The following is a 26,746-nucleotide window of genomic DNA, read 5'->3' on the forward strand; positions in this document are numbered from 1 at the left end:
GTTCGATCTATACTGACTTGAGCGTCGGAGTGCTTACCCTCTTGTGCAGGTCCACTCTAGTGTTCAGGTCAGAACCAAAGACCGGGTTCGAGCTCGATTCGTGAAGAACCGTTGTGCAAATTCCTGCATAAACAAACTGTGCACAATCTCGTTGGACAGATTGTTGTAACTTTTTCTTTATGTTTTCTTCTTAAAATGGGGTAACTATGTAGTTATACTGTGTATGGACAGACTCATCCTATATCTAGTTGCATTTGATAAACAGAGATAGGGTTCTCTTATGATAAGTTTTTGTGTTTCCTTTTGACAATGTAATAGCTACATATTTATACTATATGTATGAATTGTTTAATTCTATTTTGAAATATAATCGTAAATTTGCTATTTTTGTTTATGGTTCCATCTATCATATTTATACTATTTATGTTTTTGCCATCTATCCATCCATGCTATATCTACTTTCAAAAGTTGGTGTTCATAAATTTTTTGATGAGTAAATGCTTATGCAGGATCAGAAAGTTACCACTTGTTGTAACTTTCTTTATTCTTTGTTTTGAAAATGGGGTAACTACGTACTTATACTATGTATCGACAGTTTAATCCTATATCTGGTTGCATCTGCACTATGTATGGACTGTATAATACTATTTTATTAAAATGCAACATATATAAGGTAATCATTGGTGATGGTATAATTGTTGACTGGAAAATAAATAATAAAATAATTCTCACTGTTTATTATCAAAAAGACAATAAAGCTTACAAATAAAAAACAAAAAACAAATCAATGTCAGAGTGCATTTTTACACCGTGAAGGCCTGTTTGGAGTGGTAACTTACTAATTGTAGTGGAATTTACTAACCAATTAGTTAGATTTGTTAACAATTAGATTATGTTGGAGAGAAATTAATAATATTTTTTCAAAAAGTTTTTATGATATAGGTAGATTAGGTGGTTTCATTATGTAGATTTTGTAGTTAGTCGAGATCTTGCTGGTTTGGTTATGGATAGATTTTAGGGATTTCACGATTTGAACATGTGATTTCTGGGAGGTGGATGGTTGAAAACGTGGATGGGTAAAATGGACCAAAGATGTTAGGACAATCGACATGAAATGTGTGGAGGGGTAAATATGGAATTCTACCCCCCTAAATTTGAGAAAATCAAATTGGCCATTTTTTTTAACGGTAACATGTACGTAGCCATTTCTAAGGATTTCCCATTTTACTTTGTACAATTTACGCCCAACACAAAATATATTTATATAAACTTTGATTTTAAGATTTTTTTTCAGCAACGGATTACAATAAAAAAGAAAAGAAAAGAAAATAGGTTTACTTTTTATTGTTCCCGATAAATAAAATAGGTTGGAAGAAACATTTGGTGGTGTTTCATAACTAATTTTATATTTACTAAAAAAAAGATAAAATATCTGCTAAAGTAACTAATCTTAAAAGATTGGCAAGACATAGAATGAATAACACGATACGAAAGTAAAGTTAAGCCATTGGATTCCCCGTTCCCTAGATGTTAACAGAATCATACCGATATGTATTTTAGACCCTACGTACCTTTTATCTCTCCCTCAATGGATCAACCATAAATTTCTAGTTGAATGGTTCACTTACCCGAATGAATCGAATACATCACTAAATCCAACCAAATCCAACCGTTAGAAGTTCGGTTTTGGCATCGATTTATAAATTTTTGTCGGCTTAACCCAAACCAAACCCTAACAAATATATATATGTATACATACATATATTTATTTATTATTATCTAGGTGTAGGTTTCGTTCGGGTTAAAACGACTAAAATTTTACTTAACCTGTGAACCGAACTAAATTTTCGGTTTTGCAAAAAAGTAACCTAGTACTAACCAAACTTTTGTTTTACAATTCGGGTTAGGTTCGTTGGACTTTTTCCCATTGTCGAGTTTTTTGAATATCCCTAACTTACATGTTTAGTTTTCTCTCCATTAAAACCCTTATAGTTGATAACGCTATGTCTAGAATAATCAAACTACGTTACTTAGTCTAGATATGTCACTCCTATCCTTGTCGAATTAGAATAACTAGTTGCTCACTCCAATAATCAGATGGAATAAACAAATATATCAATAAAATCAAACTAAGCAACACGTTAAATTCAATTTGATAAGAAAATAAAAATAAGTTTCACAACAAAAGGGAATCATTCAATTCTCTGGCTAAACCTCCGGAGGTTTAACTAATAACCATTGTTACAAGCATTACAAAATAAATAAGACAACCCATTAAAAAATGTTAAGGATCCTACATTGAAAAGAGAAGGGACCTAACCTAGGTGGATAATAAACATGGACTACTTCTTTCATTTTGATTTGGTTTTGAGATTGAACCCATGAATATTAATATAAAAAACTATAAAATCACAAAGAAATTGTAGGTATTAATGATGCCAAGGGCCGCATTTCAATGGACCCAATCTTCCTTTTTGCCTTAACTATATTACCCAGGAGTCGGCGATACCTGGGATATGCGCATTGTCCCCATACATGTACATACGCAAAGAGTCACCGTTTGGTGGAAGTTGCATCCCATGTGGTTCAAGGTTAATTATTATTTCTTGAGACCCCAAACTATCCAAGCTATTCCTTGGAGACAATAGTTGTTGCCTTGTGCTAAACAATAGAGAAAATATATTATTTTTGCTATTTTCCTCTCTTTATCTATTCTATCGTCTTGGTTGCTCTCGTTCTCCACTTGCTTGGTTGCTCCTTAGGGTTTTTTTGCTTTCCTTTTTATAACATTGAGACTTGGTTGACAGGTTAACTCTCAACAATATTTGCTGGTAATACTTTCTTTTTATGACAAAATAAAATTCGTACTTTCTAGATTCACGTACTGCCATATATTGAAAGGCTGCAGTATTGTCTGGTAATGGTAATGCTCCAACATTTTTTCGCATATATTGCCCTAATGCTACTGCATTTTCACTACAGTTTCTACATTTAATTTGAATATGCATTCTTTACCTTACCGACCATCAACGAGAAGTTAAAAAATTCTCATTTATTACACATATGATTCAAAAGATCATACATACCACTTCATTACATGATAATACAATTAATCCTCATATTCCACTATTAAACATGTCTTATGCACTTCAATGGCCAATTCATAAGCAAAAAGGTCAGATAAATAACTCTTTTTCTTTTTCGAGAGTTATTGTTATGGATGAGAAAATTCCAATTTTCTACAATTCAAATTCCCTTTATTTAAGGAATTATCATTCAGATATCCTATATTCAAAAGGAGAAGATATCCTGATTGCCTCAATATTCTCCCCAAATTCAGATAACCAAATTTCCTAGATGTATCAGGATTCGAATTCCATAATCCCTAAAGGGACAAAGATTCAACTCCTATAAATAGGGAAGTAAGCCAAACCCTAAGGTATGCTCACAACACCCTACACTTTATACTCAATTACTCCGATTCTGACTTAAGCATCGGAGCCTGTGTGGCAAGAGCCAGACCGGTCTTTAGTGTTATTATATTTTGCAGATCTTGTCGATTCTTTTTATTCTAGAAGATTGGTGTAAATTTGGTGAAATCCCATGAGGCCAAATTTCTGCATCAATAATTGGCATTGTCTGTGGGGACGACTAAGATCTAAAAATCAACAATATGAACTCTGGAGAGATCAACGGCGTTCCGACTATGATTGTCATCTGAGAAGAGGTATGAACCGAGCACGGGTCTTACGTGATGAAGTTCCAAAGGTGTGACCCACGAGTTTCAAGACAGGGAGACCAACATGCCCAGAACCCTAGTCAGATCAACGAGGATGGACGACAAGGTCTTGATGGTGAAGTTAGAACATGTCATACTACTAGTTCAACATCTCCAGTAGGTGACCACTTAACCACCAGAAGGATGGGAACAGATTGCACCATGAGATTAGATCATGCAACCAGTTTGATACGCTCGACAGATAACGACACAATCGACCACGATGAAAAGGCCGACCCGAGCCCTGGTCACATGGAATCAGCCGTCCCAGATAGAGGAAAACCTGCTGAAGATTTAGAATTGATCCCTCTAACATCCGAAGAGCAACGAATTAACCGAGAACTCCTCGGATCCGAGAAGATCTTGGGATAAACAAATTGACATGGACCCAGAATGAACGAATCAACAAATTCTAGGACAGATCTTGGATGAGATAAATCGACGTATTCCAAAACAGACTCTGGGATAAACGAGTCAACAAATTCCAAAAAAGAAAAAGCAACTAATTAACATACGGAGTTTCTACTTCAGACAATGGTAAGTTTGCTGTGTAATTCTGGTTGTTTACGATTATGGGAGTTGGCAACCGCATATTTGGTAGATCGCATAATTTAGGACTACTTTTTTGGTAACTGCATGTTGGTATTATGTTTCCAAAGATACTTAGTCATTTGTGATTTAAAAAAGCTCCTAGCATCTAAAATATAATTACATCTTTACTACTTGAGCGTTTATCTTTTACTCTAAATGAAAATCCCTCAAGTGGGAGCATGGGTAAGTAAATCAACAGCTGGTCAAGGAACTCGAACAGGGACAGACCTAGAAGCAGATTGATAAGCTAAAAGCCAATCAGTGAAACCAGGGAAAAGAATCCCAAGGTGCTGAAAAAGGCATGCGTATAGGCCCAGCAAGGTTAAAACAAAAAACAGGTAAGCCTAACCAATCAATGAAACCCAGGGGTAGAAAATCATTTGGTAAAAACCAAAATAGGTTAAAAACCCAAGGGTGTTGATTAACTTAGGGTAAAAAATCGGTAGAAGCCAAATATGTTAGAAACCCAAGGGTGCCGACTAAACTCAGGGTATAAAAACCATTGACAAAAGCCAAATGGGTTAGAAACTCGAGAGTAAACCTTGAGATACAAAACATGGGCAAAAGCCAAATAGATTATAAACCTAAAGGAAGTATGACTGAGGTTATGCTGAACGCACGCACTAAACGTGGTAACAATTCTATAGATGCAAGCGCACACCTGTCAGAGTAATATAAAATGGATGGAGTATCCAAGTATCGATCCTCAAGGACTTCTAAATAATTTCCAAACTCTAAAGTTTTAATGAATAGTGAACGTTGAAATGAGTGATTCTTGTAAAATGGGAAGTGGTCACAAATAATGGTTTTAGATTTGGGATTTGGTCTTATAATGGTAAAACCTAGCCCGAATTACTTCAAGTAAGCCAACAAAGAATCAAGGATACGCTAAGGACGATATGCATTTTACTTTAGGAACCAACGACTACGCTTTTCACTTGACTTATGTCTAAACAAGTTCAAAGTCCTAAGACATTCCCTAATATGTCTATTATGAGAGATATCTTAGTTTTAGGATGGAAATAGTCGCAACCTCGGGTTAAGGTCCTATGTCTAGGCTACTTAACCGGAACCCTTATGTCTAAGGCGCTCCTCTCCTCGGTTTAACCACTCAACAATGCAAATAAGCAACATTTTCAGTATTGACTTGTTAAGACTTACAGTGGCCTTCTCTAAATCCTAACTTTTTGGGAAAACATGTTGAGCAATGAGTGGAAAGCAAAAACACTACTTCTTAGCAACCCTTTTTAGAAATAAAAGGCTAACTATCCATAACTGGGCTAGAGACAGGAATTTGGAAAGACATATTGAAGAAAATACAGCAAGTAAAATGGTTGAAATTGAAATGCATGTGTGAAAAACAAAAGTTAACTAACGAGAGTTTTGCTCGGGATTGAGAGCTTCGCTCTTCTCTTTCAAACAAGGGGGAGTGTCACGTGCTCTTTCCTCCAAAAACACAATTCTCTTAACTAAAAATAAAGGCAAAGTAAAGATAAGCTAAGTGCTGGATTTTTATAAATTTGAATAGGTAGAAAATAACTAAGTAACAACGGAAACAAAACAAAGCTCAATAAAGGAATGTAAAGTGCTCGGGATTTAAAAACTAAAAGCAACTAATGAATGCAACTCAAAAGTACTTAGAAAGCAACAAAGAAACACTAAGAATGATCAAGAGAAGGAAGCAAGGCTTGATGAATTTGGTGGAGAAGCTGCTGGAATTTATAGCTGTGCAGAATTGGTTAGGTAGGTCTTAAAACGCTGGTGGATCACCCATTTCCAATTCCTTTGACTGACCAAATCATGCTCAAACTGATAGTGGAACACTTCTTCTACACGTATGTATCGGTTGGAACCACCAAAACGCATTGGAAGACGCGTTTCATTAAGGGCAAAGTTGGAAGAAAACCAGGATTTCTGCAGCCTACCAGGCGCCTGGCGCCTCCAATGAAGGTTTTTTTCCGTCTTTTTGCTTGTTTTGATTAATTTGCACTCCCAAATGGTCCTAAAATGTCATAAATACAATATAAGCCAACCACAAACCATCATATGAATTTTTCATGAATTGGAACTCAAACGACCGAGAAAAAGTCCGAAACAAAGTTAAAACATAGTAAAAACAGCATCTAAAACCTTCTTTTTACGCATGTAAACAAGCGTAATCAAAGTACCACTGGCTCTGTTGAAAGTTCAATCCCAAGGCCAAAATCTAACGATTAAAACTAATCGTATAACAGTGCCTAAGAGACTTGATTGCAGTCAACTACAACGAAGAGAATGGGGGCTATGACAGCCAGCCCAACCCATAAAATAACAATCGACAACAACAAAAGGGTATCGATTAGACTCAGGGTATAAAACCATTGGCAAAAGCTAAGTAGGTTGGAAACCCAAGAGTAAACCAAGAGATTTGACTACAGCCAACTACGACAAAAGGGTAGGCCAGCCCATAAAAACGACAAATACTCTCAACACTAAGGGATTCAATTGCAGACAACTAGAACAAAAGAAAATGGAGGCTATGACAGTCAGCCCATAAAAAGCGACAACTGACAATGACAAGTACTCTCAATGCTAAGAGACTTGATGGTAGTCAACTACAACAAAAGAGAATGGAGGCTAGGAAAGTCAGCTAAGACGACAATTAACAGCGACCAAAAATAGGCTATTCCACACAAATAGTCAATCCATGAACGACAAAATACTCTCAAAATAGAACTTTGACAATCTTCAACTTTGAGAGTGGGGGCTATTGTTATGGATGAGAAAATCCCAAATTTCTACAATTCAAATTCCCTTTATTTAAGGAATTCAAAAGGGAAGATATCTTGATGGTCTTATGATCCAAATATCCTATATTCAAAAGGAGAAGATATCCTGATTGCCTCAAGATTCTCCCCAGATTCAGATAACCAGATTTCCTAGATGTATCAGGATTCGAATTCCATAATCCCTAGAAGGACAAGAATTCAACTCCTATAAATACGAAAGTAAGTCAAACCCTAAAGTTATGCTCACAACATCCTATACTTTATACTCAACTACTCTGATTCTGACTTAAGCGTCGGAGCCTGTGTGATAAGAGCCACACCGGTCTTTAGTGCTATTCTGTTTTGCAGGTCTTGCCAATCCCTTTTATTCTAAAAGATTGATGCAAATTTGGCGGAATCCCAGGAGGCCAAATTTCTCAATCAACAATTGGCATCGTCTGTGGAGACGACTAAGATCTAAAAGCCAACAATATGAACTCTGGAGAGATCAACGACGTTTCGACTACGATTGTCATCCTAGAAGAGGGATGAACCGAGCACGGGTCTTACGCGATGAAGTTCCAAAGGAGTTACCCACGAGTTTCAAAACAAGGAGAGCAACATGTCAAGAACTCTAATCAGATCAACGAGGATGGACGACAAGGTCTTGATAGTGAAGTTACAACATGTCATACCAGTAGTTCAACATCTTCAATAGGTGACCACTTAACCACCAGAAAGGTTGGAACAGATCGCGCCATGAGTTTAGATCATCCAACCATTTGATAAATGCCTACTCAATTTTATATAATATGTTATTATACAATGATCATTTCTGTTGAGATACTCATAAATTAATTAAATTTACACACCTTTTGGGTTGAGTGGTGGTTTATTCATCTTTACCATGGTATCAGAGCGGGAGGTCCTGTGTTTGAACCCCTGCATTGTTGTTTCCTCCCCATTTATTATCATTTCCACTCGTTGGGTCTTAGCTTAAACTCAGTTGAGTGAAATATGCATTTGTAGAATTTCGACTCTATGTAAGCTAAAGATATTGTTTTCCAAAATATAATAAATAAAATATAAAATCAATTTCTTTTACAATAATTTATTTTGGGGATGGAGTAGTGTACTTTCATGGAGTTTCGACTCTCGTGTAGGTGCACAAAAATCCTGAATAATTGTGATTTCGTGGACTTCCGGATTCCGTATAGGGGCACTAAAATCATTATAGTTTTTTATAAAATTAAATATATTTTTGTAAAAGAGGAATTAAAACAATGTGATGTGAATTCCTATGACAGAGTTGAGATATTATAATTTCTCAAATTCTTGAGGTAAAAACTTTCTTTTATTTAAAAGAAATTTTCAATATGATATTAAATTAATGTCTTTAGCACCACTCATTGTATCAAATAATTTTTTATAAAAATATTTGGATAATTGACTAAATATTGATCATAAGTGAACTTTGTCTAAGGCAGGTCTTCACTAGGATGAGTTATTTAAGTTGACTGGAAGGGAACACCTCAGCCTATGGACCTACCTAGGAGCTGAGTTGTTGTTGTTAAGTTTTTATCCAGATGATTTTTTATAAATAAAAGCAAAATTTAGAATTTAATACTTATTTTTAAAAATGAAAAGGACATTTTTTTATAATAAGATATTTGGATAATATAAGATAAAATATGGTAATCATTTTTTTAAACGGGTGTTGTAGGTTGCCAATACCTTCCCTACACACAAACGATTCCCGAACCTAACTTGGTTTATGTAGAACAATTTTAAGATTATAATTAGTTGTCCAATCACACCATCAATATGATTTTTGGCAACTCCAACATTCTATATTTAAAGAATACCCTTGAAAGAAAACGCCGGCAGCTCCACTTTGCGATCATGTTGCTACAATACATTAGACTGCTTTGACTTAAAGGAGCAGATAGAAATCGTCATACAGAAGGGTTACCTTAAGAAATGCATCGGCAAATGGGGGCATTGCGCTTCTACCAAAAATATTAAGGACTAAGATAGGGAGAGGTCAAGGTTGCCACCTTGTTGCTTAGGTCATTAATATCATCGTTGTTGGACTGAGCTGAAGGGATGTGAATCCCAGAGTGGAAGCGGATCCTCGTTCATGAATTTTTTAGAAACAAAATCAAACATCCAATAATGAAAAATACAGGGGAAAGAACATTCTTTACCTTCAAAGAACTTTTCCTCAATTTGATTTCCCGAACACCACCAAAGAGTCTTCCGTACTATCTTATTGGGTCGCGAGATCGCACTTGTGGGAGCACCAATTTGGAACCTAAAGAGAGAATTGATAGAGCAATACAGAGAGATGCCTTGAGAGGAAAAAAATCGGAAAAAAATATGTTCAGTTTTTCAGCAGAACAATTCTACCTCAATAATCAACAAAAATGATTTGGGGAGTTAGCCCACGTCATTAAACTTCTCACTCCTCTGCTAAAATGCACGGGAGTTCATAATTAATAATATCAATTAATTAATTAATTAAATAATTATTAATCATATTATAATTATTAATTATTAATCTAATTAATAATTAATTAAATATAAATATTAAATAATTAACAATTAATTATTTAACATTTAATTAAATATCTCCTATTTAATTAAACCATATTCTCTCTTGTATAACCTAAAGATACAAGATTTAATGTACCTAAGATGACATCTTAGGTACATTAATTTTTAACCTATAGTTTTAATATGAATCATATTCATATTTATTTTATTTGAATCTTATTCAAATGATTTCTCTAATAATATATAGTTTTGAGATAGAATTAACTATATATTATAATGTATCAATATCCATATATTCCCTTGAGCAATTTGAACATTTCAAATTTCTTCCAAAAACTTGATCCTCGTTTTACCCGTTATGAGTTAGCAAGGGGACCTAATAGACCTACAGATCAGAAGCTCCAACGATTCGAGATTAATTGGTCAAACTCATTGACCGAGTTAATCAACATTCATTAACTACGGGTCACTCCACTAAAGACCCGCAGTTGCACTTTTCTCACTGCAGAATATTTTCGTGTCCATAAATATACGACCATTAATGGCAAGTCAATCTTTCACGAGTGCTCGTAACTCAAGCTGGGTCAAATTACCGTTTTACCCTTGAGTTACATCTTACTCCTTAAATACCACTGCTTCTCCAATGAACAACCCGGTTATGGTCTTGTAAAGGCCCAGATTTATGGCACGGTTCACGAAGTAACGATCCTATAAAGCTTACTGAACCCTCCCGAGTAAGGTGATGAAAAGTAATGTTCCTCTAATGCAACATAAAAAAAATGAAGATACGCAATAATAGAATAACTAGGAGATAAACCCCACCTCAGTGGTCAGGTCTCCAATCAAGAATATAGTCATTTTGACTCGTAATCCCAACACGACAGAAATTCGAAAAAAAAACAAAAACAAATACCCATAAAGCAATAAGAGTAACGATGTCTGCATTGCACTACATTATTCCCTAGCCTAACTGACAAAGCTAGTGGTCCATTCCCTAGCCTAACTGACACAGCTAGTGATCCCGCCTCAGTCAAACCTCCTCCACGTCATCACCGCGGCCGGCCCGGTTCACACCTGAAACAATAAGGTAGAGGGGGGTGAGTACATAATTACTCCGTAACTAGCCCACCCTAACTAGACACCACAATAAGCTCGTAAACACAACCACATCAAAGACAGTAGCAGAACAAACAGATAGGCAGCACAGGACAATAGTAATGGATTAACAATAACATACAAGCAACCCAACGCCTAGACTTCCAGGACCCCCACACTATGTTAGTACTCCAAGTCTAACTTTTCGAGGCGTAACGGCTCTTGACATTTATTCCCAATATACCGACCTTCCTCCACAACGCTTGGTGCTCGACCTCGCCTTTTATTCCCAAGGTCTAGAACTGTTACTCTTAAGCACCCCCTTCACGTTAGTCCTCCGAGTCTAACTCCTCGAGTCGTTCTGGCCCTTGTCATTTATTCCCAAGGCCCCAATACTTTTCTCCAGAACTTGAGGTTCGACCTTGCCATTTATTCCCAAGGTCTAGAACCGTGCACCAGTCCTTGACATTTATTCCCAAGGTACCGATGACTACCCAGCGAATTGGTTCTTGACATTTATTCCCAAGACCCCAATACTCCTCCATTGAAACCTGATGTTCGGCCTTGCCATTTATTCCCAAGGCATTCCCACTCAAGCTTTGAATAACCATACGACTAGCAAGCATTTTCAGTTCAGACACCTCACAGATCAACCAACCACTAACCCGACCCGTCGCTCGTGTCAATCCTCACTAACCTTCCAAGGACAACCTATAAGTAAGTCTTCCACATTTCAATTCACAACTCAAATTTTTTTACCAGCATACTCTCCTTCGTACCAACAATATATCAATTCAACAGCTTCCAACAAAATAATATAAAACTATATGACGGGCTATCAACACATGCATTTCGTCTCCGACACGTTTACAACGTCATGGTTTAGCTACTTCCAACTACAATAATAAAAACCAACCAAACACAACCATCAACAAGAAAACATGCATCCTCATAATGTCTAGCAATGAAACGACAACACGTAACAACTTCCAACTACAATAATCCAGGCCAACCAAGCACAGCCATCAACAAGAACTCATGCATTCTCATAATGTCTAGCAATGAAACGACAACACGTAACACAACGATAATTACTGTGAGTGCACAACCACAGCTAATAATTTTCCTAATTCACGAAATAAATTATTCCAATTAAAAATCATCACCAAAACCATTCAACTAACAAAAATCAACACCAACACCATACAACTAAATAAAAATCAGCACCAAAATCCCTTCAACTAATTAAATAAAAAAAATCAGCACCAAACCATTCCGTTAACACAAGGTAACACACGCACTCGCCCCCGGGCTACTTACACACTGTTATGCTCATGTATCCTGTGTCAACTCACCAACTAAACAACAATAAGCAATGAAGTAATTAATACAAAATTTCCAGCCATCTAAATTCATTCTAAGGGATTTTGCCATGATCATTACCGCAAAAATCGACTTCGTCTAGGTGTGGGTAACTCAAGCCTAGCTCGAATGGTTGTGGGTTGCGTAAATCAAGCCTCTAATGGGTATGGGTAGGTGCCGGGATCGGAAACTGCTGCTGTCAGGACTAATTTTAGCAGTAAAAATTCATCAAACGATGCCCACGACGCTGCGCGCAGCAAGAACCCGAGCCACGACCTGCTGTTGCAAAAACCCGCGCCCACTGCTGCTGTCCGAATGCCGTGCACCTCCGCCGCTGCTCGGAACCCGCGTGACGCTGCTGCTGACGTCCGTGCACTGCCGCTGCAGCCGTTCGCAAACTGCTGCTGCCGTCACCCGCGCGCAGCTGCTGCCCGTTGCTACCGACGCAGCACGCCGCTGTTGCCCGAAGTCGCCGCCGCCGTCGCCTGCCGCGCCACCCGCGGCGCCGTCGCCTACCGTTGCTTCTGTCAAGTCGCCAGTGGTCGCCGTCCGTTGAGTGTTTCGGTGATGGTCGAGGCGCCGGTAGAAGAAGGAACACGAAAACTAGAACGGGGAGGGGGAAGAACAGGCTCACGAATGGGGAGGGATGTTGGGGGCTAGGGTTTCCTCTTACCTTCCGTTTGTTCTCTTTTTTTTTTACAAGAAGGGGCCCACTTGGGCTAGGCCCTTTTCTCCTTCCCTCTTGTTTTAAAACAAGAAAGGCCCACTTACTTAGATACTCAATTTGGGCCCAACGGACCGGAACAATTATAAAGAAAGCAATTTCCACGTTACACAATAATTGGATACGTAAGTACACTTCAACACCATAACAATAACCACAGCGGCTCGAAATAAAATGAAATGAACAAAGAAATTAAATAAAAAGAAATTTCTAAGAAAAAGGGTCCGGGAACTCGAGATAACTAACCTGAGTAACGCGGGGCGTTACAGGTCCGACCAGTAACCGAAAATCCCTCTCGGGCCAGTGAGAGGGTAGGGCCCCTTGTTCAAGTTTCGGAGTCAGCATTTAAGAGAACACTCATCTACTCCCTAAAGTCGGGGAGGAGTGAATTCCATCCTGTGAAGTTATGTTCCCAACTCCCCACTCGGACTCGTCACCAAAATGGTAGGAATATTGAGTCGGCGACTCGGGCCACGCTCACCCGTACAGATCAAAGGACAAGCCCTCACGGGCAGGAGTCCATAACTCACTCAGGATTGAGAATGAGTTGTCTGGTCATCCTATGAAATAGCAATCTGTTAGTTAACGGCGTTACATCTAAAGATTGTCTATTTCATGGTTCGGTCTTATATAAACTCATTGTATAGAATACCTCCACTCACATGTCTCCACACGAATGACCTGGATCGAGTCGCCTGTAATATTTACAAAGTGAGCCGTATCCATTGTGTTGCTAAGATAAGGTACCCAGCCTTATCCATATACTATAGACCCTTTAGATTATTCACAAGATATTAGCCACTTGTATATCAGGGGTATATCAAATATATACCTCATACATCAGGGGTATATCAAATATGTATCTCGTATATCAGGGGTATATCAAATATATACCTAATATATATACTGTCCCAGTTACATGATAATAACGTTGGATGTTTAGTTTATTGGATTTTGGACAATGCAATGCTATGAATTCAATAACAAATTTATTGAATAAAACTTTATTGAATATATATTTTTTTACATAAATACAAATTACGAGTTTATGACAACAAACCCAACACGAGCGAGGGCCAATCTAGAAAGAAGAAGGAAGCGCTAGCTCGAGAAGCAGGGCACAAAGTATATACCTCATATTCCAAGGCATCTACTTGCCCTATCTCCATTTCTAACCTCGATTTTGAAAGGATTCCCCACCCTCACAATGATGCCTTGGTCACCGCCCTACTCATCGATCATGTAAAAGTCAAACGTGTTTTGGTTGAAGATGGAGCCTTAACCAACACCCTCTTCTTCTCCTCTTCTCCTCCACATATGTAGCTTTAGGATGGTATATGACACAACTCAAGAAGTTCCTTACCCCTCTGGTTGACTTTATTGGTAACTCGGTTGTCCCAAAGGGCTACACTGAGGTATTTGTCACTTTGCGAGAAGAAGACGCCCTGATTAATAAGGTAGTCGAATTGGTGGTAATAAATGGTAAGTCAGCATACAATGCAATATTTGGTTAACCTGGCATACACTCACTTCAAGCCATCCCTTCAACAGTGTTGGGTTTTGTGCCCTTAGCTCATGCGTTTGTAATTAGTAAATAATTTATTTATTCAATAAAGAGTTCTTTTGTTATTTCTTTCCATTACTCGTATTTCAATAAACTAAGATCCAAGGTTATTTAATGTAGCTCAAACAGTATTTTTTTTATATACAGTATATATTTAATATAAATGTATATATTTGATATACATTATATATATACAGTATATATTCGATATATAAGTGGATAATGTTCCAGTAATAACATAAATGGTCTATAGTACATGGATAAGGTTGGGTATCTTATCTTGGTAACACTATGGATACGGCCTGCTTTGTAATAGTTACAAATGACTTTATCTAGGTCGTTCGTGTAGAGACATGCAAGTTACTCGATTATCTAGGTCGTTTAGTTGTAACACCGTAAACTAACTAGATTAATATTTCATAAGGTGATCAGGTTACTCGATCTTAATCCAGCATATAAGAGATCGTCCTTTGATTTGTATGGGTGAGAGTGGTTCGGGTTTCCTACTCAATAATCCTACCCTTTTAGGGATGAGATCAAGTTCGGAGCTGGAAACATAAATACGCAAGATAGAATTCACTCCTTCCCGACTTTAGGGTAAGTAGATGAGTATTCTCTTAAATGTTGACTCCGGACTTGAAAAAGGGGCCCCACCCTCTCACTGGCCCGAGAAGGACTTCTGTTTAATGGTCGGACCATAAACAGGTTATTCATGAGAGGAGCAGTGGTATGTTGACCCAATTGGAGTTACAAACATTTATGATGGATTAACTTACCGTCAATGGCCAATTTTCATGGACACAAAATATTCTATAGTGAGAAGAGTGCAACTGTGGGTCTTTAGTGGAGTGACCGACAGTTAACGAATATTGATTAATATGGTTAATGAGTTTAATCAATTAATCTTGTATCATTGGAGCTTCTGATATATAGGTCCATTAGATCCCCTTGCTAGCTCACAACGGATAAAACGAAGATCATGTTTTTTGTAAAGAATTTGAAAAGTTCAAATTTTATAAGGGAATGCACCTAATGTATAGAGTGATACATTGTATATATAGTTTCTTTTGAATAAAGATTCAAAAATTAAAGTATATATTCTAAGAGAAATATTTCAATAAGATTCAAATATTAATATAAATTTTATTCATATTAAAACTAATGGTTAATTATTCATATTAAAACTAATGGTTAATTATTTTATTCATAATAAATTATGGGTCTCATTTTATTCATGTTATACCAGAGAGATGCATTTGAATATGATTCAAATATATGGTTTTAATTAAATATGTGATATTTAACTAAAAGTTAAATAATTAATTGTTAATTATTTATTTAATTATAATTATTAATTGGACTAATAAGTAATGTTGGGGGTAAAATCCGAGTAGGACGCGTGTATGCTTCCCAACGGGTGTGGGACCACATACGATCACTTTCCACAAAATGGTATCGCCGAGCAGGACACACGTCTGCTTACGAGGGAACGATGGACCATAAATGGTTATGCCTCGTACATAACCATCGCAGAAGGCGCACATTGTCGGTACAACACGTGCACCCTACAACTATAGGCGACAAGTCCCAGAGCCGTAGGTGGTGTTGCCACCCCACGGCTGTCAGAAGCATATTCCCCGATGCTCTACGTACGGCACGTCGCGCCCCTGCAATCTCTAACCGTCGTTCTTTCTGGTTAGCCGCCCGAAGCTATAAAAGGAAGGACCCTCACCCTCACCAAGTAAGTGAAGAACCTGTCATTTATACTTAAGGTGTCTTATTCCTATCACTTTCTTGATGACTGACTTGATCGTCGGAGTGTTTTAGGCAGGACACCGCACCGGCGTCGAGTTCTCTTAGTTTCAGGTCCACTTGCTCCTAGACCGGACTGTTCATTCGTGTGACATGTGGCTTTCCACCGAAATTTGTCGCCAACAGTTGGCACCGTCTGTGGGGAACGACATTTTCAATCCAAAACGAAAACTAGTTCTCCGCATTAAGACATCGTTGGCATGACTTCTGACAAGTAGTCATCCTACGAGAATCCCGCCGACGAGGAGCCTTGGCGTGACAAGCTTGTTGATCAACCTGCCCCGACTCCTCCTACGCTGCAAAAAGCAAGGGTGACATGGGATACCGTCAACACTCTTCGCCCAATCGACCATATCGACAAATGGAAAGCGGGAGCCCCCACTGCAAGAGCTCGGGGTTCCGTAACAAGATGTGGGCCACTAACGCCCACATGGCTACCCAGATGAGGAAATTGGTGGAAGTCGTTCTGGAAGACTGAACTCGTGGGATCTTCCCCCCGCCCAATGGGAGTGCAATCGAGGGGAAAGCAACCGAAGGGGAGTTCTAGGTCTCGACTCGGAGAGGACTTGGAAACAAGGACCCCCTTACGTCTCTAGGGCTGCCGGAAGGATCGAAGGACCTTCAGGATAAGCTCAAAAAAATCCGCTTCAAGTTCGGAGCAACCCCAGCTCCAACATAGACTACCAGACTAGCACCGAGATATCGACTAGGCCGAGTGGGTCCCAAACTGAGATCGGCCAGGAAGACTTAGACTGTGTTAAGGAGGAAATCTTCAACCAAGTAAGAGAAGAGCTTGGAACTGGAGGCGCCAGACCCACCACGCAGTACGAACCATCAAAGATCGCCCAAAAACCATTCACGAACAAAATCCTAGCTGTGGAGTTGTCGAATGGGTTTAAGGGCCCTCGCATCAACAAATATGATGAGTCGGTGGATCCCGAGACCACGCTACATCCTACCACGACACGATGCGCCAAGTAGGGTACAATGACGCCGAGCAGTGACTGCCTTTAACCTATCAATGATCACTACCTTGTCCTTGAACATTTGATCAATTTCTTCTGTTTTGCCACCCGAAATGAGGCACAATTGTATGATGAGGTTGGGAAAGAATAAATTGCCTTGCTTCCTTTTCTTAAACCCAACGATTTCTCTTTCGATAAGCTGGCCCACATCGATTTTCAAACCTTTCATAATACAGTATCACTCTTTCCTTGGTGATAGATACATCATGTGTTGTTGGCATGAGCTTGCTTTTGAGTAGGTGGTGTCATACATTTGCTTCGGGTTTTAGGAACGCGAGCAAAAAGGTTTTGGCTCCCCTTGCTGATAACTGTCATCTGCCTCGCTCCACACCAATGCATTTTAAAGCTTTATTAAGCTGCTCCTCAAATGGAGTAGCTAACATCTCATTAAAAGTGGTGTGAGAGTAGTTAGGCAAATTATATACCTCATTAATAGCTTCGCATTCCAACAGATGCTCGTGCCTCTCACCATTACTCCTAAGGGACTTAAAGGGTAAAGGTTGGCATAAAACTCTTGCATGATCTGAATAACTACAGGCTTGGACTTTGCACAGAAAGACTGCCACTCATGCTTGTTGACTGTATTTGTGACAAATTTTGGCATTGAGGAGTCAGTTTGGAAACCCCTTTCACTCAGCAAGTTGCTCTCATTTAATTCATCAAAACGCTTAGATGTTACAGCATCAATGAACCGCTCGAACTCTGGTTGCCCTGCGGTAACTTTTGCTTTCCCTTTCTTTTTGTCTGCATGCCTACCTTTAGTTTTTCTGCAACAACCTCCTGCTTGGCTTTCTTCCCAGCTTCAGGGACCATCTGAGGGGAGCCCTTTCTCTTTCTAGGGACTTTCTGGTGGGCACAGGGGCAACTTCTTCTTCTTCTTTGGCACCAGCATCGTCGAGCACTTCTTCTTCCTCGGCATTCTTAGCTCCACTTGGCTCACCTTTCTTGCAGAAACTCCATTTTCTGAAACCCATGAGGTGCTGCTCATTTTCTGATAGAGTTTGGACAAACTCCTCTACTACCTTCAATGTTTCAGGGGAGAAGGCTAGAGCTTCCTCTTCACTTCTTTCCTCGGGCTGGACTTCTTCACGCTCCACTGGCTACTCTTCTACGAGCACTTCTTTCTCTGGGGTAACCCTTTATTCTTCTTCGGTCGGCTCTGGTGGAGGCTTCACTTTGGTAGGTTTTTGCCCTTTTTTCGCTGGCTTTTTCTTCCTTGGGGACGAAGGTACTACCTCTAGATGCAGCTATTCGTATAGTTGCTGCTCTGGTAAGGGAGGAGATTTTTCAGGGGGTTTCTCTTTGTGATTTTTAAGGCAAATGGGACGAGGTTGGGCTGAAAGGCGAGATGTCCTTTCCTTTTCTTGTTTTGGCTTTTACATGAGGCATGGTAGGGCTTCTGTTGCTGGAGCAATATTTTTGCTGTAGGAGGGTGCGGGTTTTGGACAGAAGCGAAGTATGGAGAAGGAAGGATTATAGAGAAAGAAGTAGAAGGAAAAGGAGAAGTGGAGATTAGAACTCATTAAAACCCAAAAACCCGAAAGATTGTTCACTTTTGGGGTAAATCACAGCGTTAAACTTCAGTAGACGAAAACATTATTTTTCGAACTCATTAAAACTCAGAAAACTGAAAGATGGTTCACTTTTGGTTTAAATAACGACGTCTAACTTCAGTGGACGAAAACATTATTTTACGGACTCATTAAAACTCGAAAAATCAAAAGATGGTTCACTTTTGGGTTAAATCACAGCGTCAAACTTCAGTGGACAAAAACTTTATTCTTGGGACTCATTATAACTTGAAAAATCGAAAGATAATTCACTTTTGGTTTAAATAACGACGTCAAACTCAGTGGTCGAAAACTTTATTTTTCGGACTCATTAAAACTCGGACAATTGAAAGATGGTTCACTTTTGGTTTAAATAACAGCGTCAAACCTCAGTGGACGAAAACATTCTTTTTTGGACTCATTAAAACTCGAAAAATCTAAAGATGGTTCACTTTTGGTTTAAATAACAGCGTCAAACCTCAGTGGACGAAAACATTCTTTTTTGGACTCATTAAAACTCGAAAAATCTAAAGATGGTTCACTTTTGGTTTAAATAACAGCGTCAAACTTCAGTGGACGAAAACATTCTTTTTCGGACTCTTTAATACTTGAAAAATCTAAAGATGGTTCACTTTTGGTTTAAATACAGCGTCAAACTTCAGTGGACGAAAACATTATTTTTCAGACTCATTAATACTCAAAAAATCGAAAGATGGTTCACTTTTAGTTTAAATAACGGTGTCAAACTTTAGTGGACGAAAACTTTAATTTTTGGACTCATTAAAACTCGGAAAACTGAAAGATGATTCACTTTTAGTTTAAATAACGGCGTCAAACTTTAGTGGACGAAAACTTTAATTTTTGGACTCATTAAAACTCGGAAAACTGAAAGATGGTTCACTTTTGGTTTAAATAACGGCATCAAACTTCAGTGGATGAAAACATTCTTTTTCCGAATTCATTAAAACTCGAAAAACTGAAAGATCGTTCAATTTTGGTTTAAATAACGACGTCAAACTTTAGTGCATGGAAACTTTATTTTTTGGACTCATTAAACCCGAAAAAACAAAAGATTGTTCACTTTTGGGGTAAATCACGGCATCAAACTTCAGTGGACGAAAACTTTATTTTTCGGACTCATTAAAACTCGGAAAACTGAAAGATGGTTTACTTTTGGTTTAAATACAACGTCTAACTTCAGTGGATGAAAACATTCTTTTTCGGACTCATTAAAACTCGAAAAATCGAAAGATGGTTCACTTTTCTGGACTACTTTCTTCATAGTAGGATTGAGTCTCCTCTAATGCTCCACAAAATTTTTGCATCCTTCTTCCAGATTAATTTTGTGCATACAGTAGCTTGGGTTGATTCCCTTTATGTCTGCCAACGTCCACCCATTAGCTTTTTTATGGTTTTTCAACACGGCTAGCAATTGGGATTCTCTTTAGCCAAATCTGCTACAATGATGATGGGTAGTGTTTCAGCTTCACCTAAATAAGCATACTTCAACTGGGTTCGCAAAGTTTTGAGTTCCAACTTAGAAGCTTTTTCCACATATGACTTTAATGGCTCTTGATCTATGTCCCTCACTCCAATGATTCAAATGCCCTTTTTATTACTCCCTCCAATTGCACTACACTCTTAAAAGATTGATACAACTTGGCTTCGTTATATTCAGCTTCAAAAACTATTCCTAGCTCTTCTGCTTACACTTCTTCACTCAGAAATCATCTGCAAGCCTTAACAGAGAACATTCTTCGAGAGCAGCAGGGAACTTAATAGAATTAAAAACAGAAAATGTCACCTACTGGCCATTTACTCTCATAGTTAATTCCTCATTCTGCACATCTATTAAGGCTCTACTAGTGGATAGGGAAGGTCTTCCCAAAATGATTGGAATCACCTTATCAGCTTCGTAGTCCAATATAATGAAATCAATTGGGAAGATAAATTTATCCACCTACACCAAGATATCCTCAATCTTACCCTCTAGATGTTTGATAGACTTGTTAGCCAACTATAGAGTAACTGTAGTTGGCCTTGCTTTTCCAATCCCCAGTTTCTGATATACCGACAAAGACATGAGGTTTATAGTTCCCCCTAATTCACATAGTGCATGACCCACATTTTTACCCCATATGGATGCAGGAATAGTGAAGCTTCCTGGGTCTCCCATCTTTTAAGGAAGTTTTCCTGTCAAAATAGGACTACACTCTTTGGTAATGGCCACTGTTTCAAATTCCCCTAGTTTCCTTTTTTTTGTTTTTTTGTCAAAATGTCTTTGAGGAATTTAACATAGTTAGGCCTCTGTTCAAGAGTCTCAACTAGAGGTATGTTAATAATGGAGTTGTTTCAGCACCTCTAAAAAAACGGTCAAATTGTAAATTCTGTTTTATCTTTTGAAGCCTCTAAGGGTATGGCGGTGGTGGTCTGTATTCCACTGGTACCTTAATTTTTTTATGATTGGTGTCTCCATAGATACTTCCTCAATTAGTTCTGCTTCCGCTGCTTTCTTCCCTCTATCAGTCTCAGGTTCATTCTGCCTTTAATTTATTTGCTATACCACTAGCTCAAGTTGACCCATTTGTTCAGATGATGCTCCAACATCATTTACCATGTTCTCATCGATAGGCATCTTCTCTGTAACACTCTCTGTTACTTTCTCTACTTGAGGTTCCTTTTGTGGTGTCACATCGTCCTATTGCATCTGAGACAGATAGGGAGGTGGTAATGCTTTTCCACAGCGTAGAGTCAATTCTTGGCACTGTTCCTTCCCCTCCCTTTTTGGATTTTCAATATCACTTGGCAAGGTACCCTGAGGTTTGTTTTTCAACTTATTTGCCATCTGTCCCATTTGAACTTCCAGACTTCTTAAGGTAGTAGAGCTTACTTTGAATCATTGCATCGTTCTTTGACATATATTTCGTCATCAATGCTTCCATAGGATTAGAGACATTAGTTGCTGGTCTTACCCTTTGCAGTTGGCTAGGTATTAACAGTCGTGGCTGTTGATTTGTTTTTTGTTGATAATGTGCGGCATTCTGATGTCCTTGTTTTCCTTGATTCCCCCCCCCCCCTCCCCCCAGCTGAAATTAGGGTGTTGTCTCCACCCTGGGTTATAAGTATTTGAGTAGGAGTTGCTTCTATTAGGGTTACCTAAATAGCACACTAATGGTGGGTTCCCTGGGCAAGAGTCATAGTGAAATGATGTAGCCATTATCTTATTTGCTCCTGTGCTAGCTGATGGTGTTGTAGCAGTACTCATGTTCTTTACCATATTGGTTAAATTTGCAATTGGATCCTTTAGCAAAGCCATTTCACCGATGTTAGCAGTTCCATAATTTCCTCTGTCATTTAAGGCTATAGAGTCTGACCAATGGTAATTATTGGCAGAAAGTCTCTTCAGAATATTAACTACTTCCACATATGACTTGGACAATAATGTCTCATTCGCTAATGCATCAATGGACAATAATGCCTCATTTCGCTAATGCATCAACTACCATTCGAGTTGCTTGGTTTAGCTCGTTGTAAAAGGTTTCTATCTAAATACACTTTGACAGGCCATGGTGAGGGCATCTTCTGAGCAGTTCCTTAAACCTTTCCCACGATCGGCTCACTGATTCTCCATGCCTCTGCTGGAAATTATTAATGTCTCCTTGATACTTAGCATTCTTGATTGGGGGAAAATATTTCATTAAGAATTTCTCTGCAAGATCATTCCAGGATGTAATGGATTCAGCTGGCATAGAGTTCAACCAGTCTGTTGTCTTGTCCCTCAGCGAGTAGGGGAACAATTTCAGACACAATGCTTCCTTAGATACTCCTTGCATCTTGAAAGAATCACTTACTTCAAGAAAGTACCTCAAATGCAAATGGGGGTCCTCAGATGGATTACCAAAAAACTACCCCATTGTTTGGAGCATTTGTAACACAACATGTTTCAAATCGAACCTTTCAACTTCTATTTTTGGCCTTGCTGTAACTGGATGAAACCCATGAAGTGCGGGCACAACATAGGCTCGAATAGCTCTTTCTCCATAATCTGCCAACAGAATGGCGTTAAGAGGAGGAACAGCTGCTGATACAGCCACTTCCCCTCCATTATCTCCTTCAACCACTAGATTGGGACTACCATTTTGGGATTTCTTAGCAACTGATCCATGGGGTTAGTTTCCACTTGCTGTCTTCGCTGTGCTCTCCTTCTACGATGAAATGTGCGCTCAATTTCGTTATCAAGCACATATTCCAACCCTTGCAGATCGTGCATCCACCTTTAAGGCCCACTAAACAGTCATTAGAAGAGATTTTTCTAACACAACCCTTATTAAGTAAAAATATAAAGTGTAAAACAAAATCAATCCCCGGCAATGGCGCCAAAAACTTGTTGTACGATTTATGTTCCCTTGTGCAAGTGTACACAACCATTGTAGCAAGTGATAAAAAGAGATCGTATCCACAGGGATTGAAAGTTTAACACTTCAAAGCTTCATTTAAGACAACACACCAATAGCCAAGATGTTTGTAATACAGGGAAAGCAAATAAAACTTGAACCAAATAGTACAATGACGATTCATTGTTTTAAACCAAGTTGAGAGCAAATAACTCTAACCGACTAAGGAACATACACAAATAAGAACTCAAGCACTGATGTTAAAATGGTAAGGGGGAAGAGTCTATGTGACTTTTGTGGACTTATGCAAACGATGCTACATCATAAATGATGATAAAATACTGGCCAAAACAAACGTGGAGTCCTCCCAGACCTCCCAGATTTCTCCTACTCAAGATTTAGACAAACTTGCTAGCATACAAATACATTTATAACTTTGCTATGTGAGCTCTATTCCTAAGTACCCACATTCTAACTAAAGCAAAATCTAGCACGAGTTGAAGCTAAACACATCCTATTACAATTTCCCAAGAGTTAATATAAAGGTATCTCAACATGTTGATCAAGCACATTGAAAATATAATTAAAAACAACATTCAACTCAATATTCTTCATCATTTAAAACAATAACAAAGTCTACAGCTCATTAAGAGTTCACAACATCCTCCCCTCGCAAATGGGGTTTAACTACGTATGGTTATAAAGAGAAAACAATGACAAAATAAGAAGAAATACAAAGATGAAGCTAAGGAGAAAGAGATGGCGCTGAAATGTTCAGCTCCAAATGGGTTTGCTGGTCTTAGTCTGCTACAGCTTCGGGGTCCTCTTCTTCTTCGACTTTTTGGGAGCTTCCCTTTTTTAGTGAAGTGAGAGTTCTTTCTCAAAAAGTGTGTGTGGAGGCTTCCTTCAATGTAGGTATATATACCAACTTGGTTTTTAAGGGGACCACCAGATAAAGTGGGCCCCCAGCTCTCACTCCCAAATGATTCTCCGGTTTTACTGTGGTAACTCCCAGTTAAAGTCTTGTCACTATCAGCTTTTGTCGTTTTCTGCTTTCTCTAGATTTCGATGCTGCAACATCAACAATGTTGCATCAAAATACCCAAAATGAGGATATTTCCTCTAAATTCTACATAGTCAACAAAAACAAAGACAATGAAATTATATTGTTCCTTGCACATACATGAGTGTAAATTTGGTACTATGGACGATACTTTTAGCTAAAGTATATGAAATTTACCCTCAAATAACTCTCTTTTGGAGAGTTATCAAGTGTTCATTAGAAAATCAATGGTACTTAAGGAGCAAGAAGTACTATAGGGGTAAGACGGTAATTTGACCCAACTGTAGTTCCGGACAACTCGTGAAGGATTGACTTATTCATTATGATTATATCCATGGAAGCAAAATATTCTACGATGTGAAAAGTGCAGCTGTAAGTCTTTACTTTGGAGTGAACCATAATTTAATTAATAAGTTTAACTAATTAATCTTGTATCATTTGAGCTTTTAATTATAGGCCCATTAGATCCCCTTGCTAGCTCACAGCGGGTAAAATGAAGATCAAGGATTTGAAATTTTCAAATTTAATAAGGGAATGTATATAATGTATACATTATTTATATAATGTATATATTGATATATGTTATATAATCAATTTTGAATAAGAATTCAAAATTAATACTACAGTGTTAAGAAAGAATTATTTGAATAAGATTCAACTAAAATTTAATATTAATTAGATTCATATTAAAATTATAGGTTAAATTAATGTGGATGCACGAGATACATATTAAACATATATGGGTTATGAGATAGATGTACATTTGAATAAAGTTCTAATTAAATATTACATATTTAATTAAAATAGAAATATAATTAATTAGTTAAATAATTCAATTATGTTTATTATTTAGTTTAATTAAATTTGTTTTTAATTGACTAAATGACCCACCCCTTACATAAGTGGAATTATGGTGAAATGGGGAGTTAACTTGCTCCCCACCCCCACTCTTCTATCAAATGCAAAGAGTTTGCAGTATGAAAGTTTTGATGCATTTTGGGAGAACTCTGACAAATTAGCTTCTCTCACAATCTCTCTAAAAAATCTATGTTTTAAAAACGGTTCCCACAAATTGGTTCTTGTCTAGAGGATAGTAAGGAAGGCTTCTTAGTGGCGTTGGTGCTATTGTTGAAGAACGATCTTCAAAGGTAGGTTCTCCTTCTTTGTGTTGCTAATTTCTTTTCTTTTTAGTTTTTCATAAAACAAAATCAAAGCACAAGCATTCACGCACTTCCACTGCGGATTCGATATCCCTTCAAATATGTCTTTGGAGGAGTCATCTAGTGTTATTAATTTTTGAAGTGAGAATTTGGTGTCTACCACTACTTGTTTATGGATTTTCAAGTTTATATAGATGTTAACATTACTAATATAACCCAAACATACATGCTCATGAAGTAAATTTCTAAAATGGATAATTTCAAAGAATGGTCAAACAACTTTTAGGATGTGTTTGGGAGTGTCTGTAGATGGAGTGATTTTGAAAAAAGAGATTTAAGAGTAATTCATTTTTCAAAATCACCACCAAGTGATACCTTAAAAATAAATTTTAAGTGATTTTATGTTTTCCTAAAATCAATTTTTTAATTTGTGAAATATGATCAATGGAAATAGGAGTGATTTGGGCAACGCAAAAGTAATTTTTGTCGGGCCAAAATCACTCCCAAACACACCCTTAGTTTTCAAGAATGTTCAATGTAAAATAGGTGGTTCTCTGCTAATTTTTAGGTACAAAATTATCCTTTCTAAAATGATTTTAAAAGGAATGTATTATTTTTTCCTTTTTATAGAATTCTATCTATATTTTCCCAACCCATTTTTTATAGAAGAATCTTACTATATTTTTTCAATTCAAATATTTTATTAACCAAATTTTAAAAGAATTGTAGATACGGTATTTTGTCCGCGTCATTTTTAATTTTATTTGATATTTATTCTAAAAATACACAAAAATATAAATATAATAAGAAAAAAGTAAAAAAGTAATTATAAAATTGAATTTTTGTATTAAAAAAAAAATTCTCTCCATAACTGCATTCCCTGTTTTCTCCCACCTACCATATTTCTCTCTTTCTCCCTTTCCCACTCTCCATATTCCACCTCTCTCCCAACAATATCTCCTTCTCAATCACATATTTGTCCCTCTTCCCAACAAATTTTCTTCCTCTCTCGATTCTCTCCCCACATTCTCCCTCTGTTACATTTTCCACTCTCCATCTTTTTCTCCTATCAAAACTCTCCCACATTCTCTATTTTTTCTTATAAATAGGTTTCACATCGATAGTCAAGGGAGAGAGGTATCTCCATACACGAGAAAAAACACACAGGGTCAATTTGGTTGGAATATCAAAAACCTCCTTCCCACGCATATACGGAGTACTTTCATTTCCTTTCCCTCCAAGTTTTTCTTATGTCTATATAAATTGATTAATTTTTCTTTGAGGGGAGAGAGCACGGAGGAGAAGGAAGAAACACACAAAAATAC

General features: G+C 37.8%; 1 pseudogene; it reads right to left on the reverse strand.

The window, feature by feature from the left end:
• Positions 1–18,012: 18,012 nt before the first annotated feature.
• On the reverse strand, positions 18,013–26,507 carry LOC148213054 (uncharacterized; annotated as a pseudogene).
• Positions 26,508–26,746: the final 239 nt, after the last annotated feature.

The sequence above is a fragment of the Momordica charantia genome (genome assembly GCF_013281855.1).
Source record: "Momordica charantia cultivar OHB3-1 chromosome 1 unlocalized genomic scaffold, Mcharantia_2.0 BLBB01000001.1, whole genome shotgun sequence".
Taxonomy (NCBI): Eukaryota; Viridiplantae; Streptophyta; class Magnoliopsida; order Cucurbitales; family Cucurbitaceae; genus Momordica; species Momordica charantia.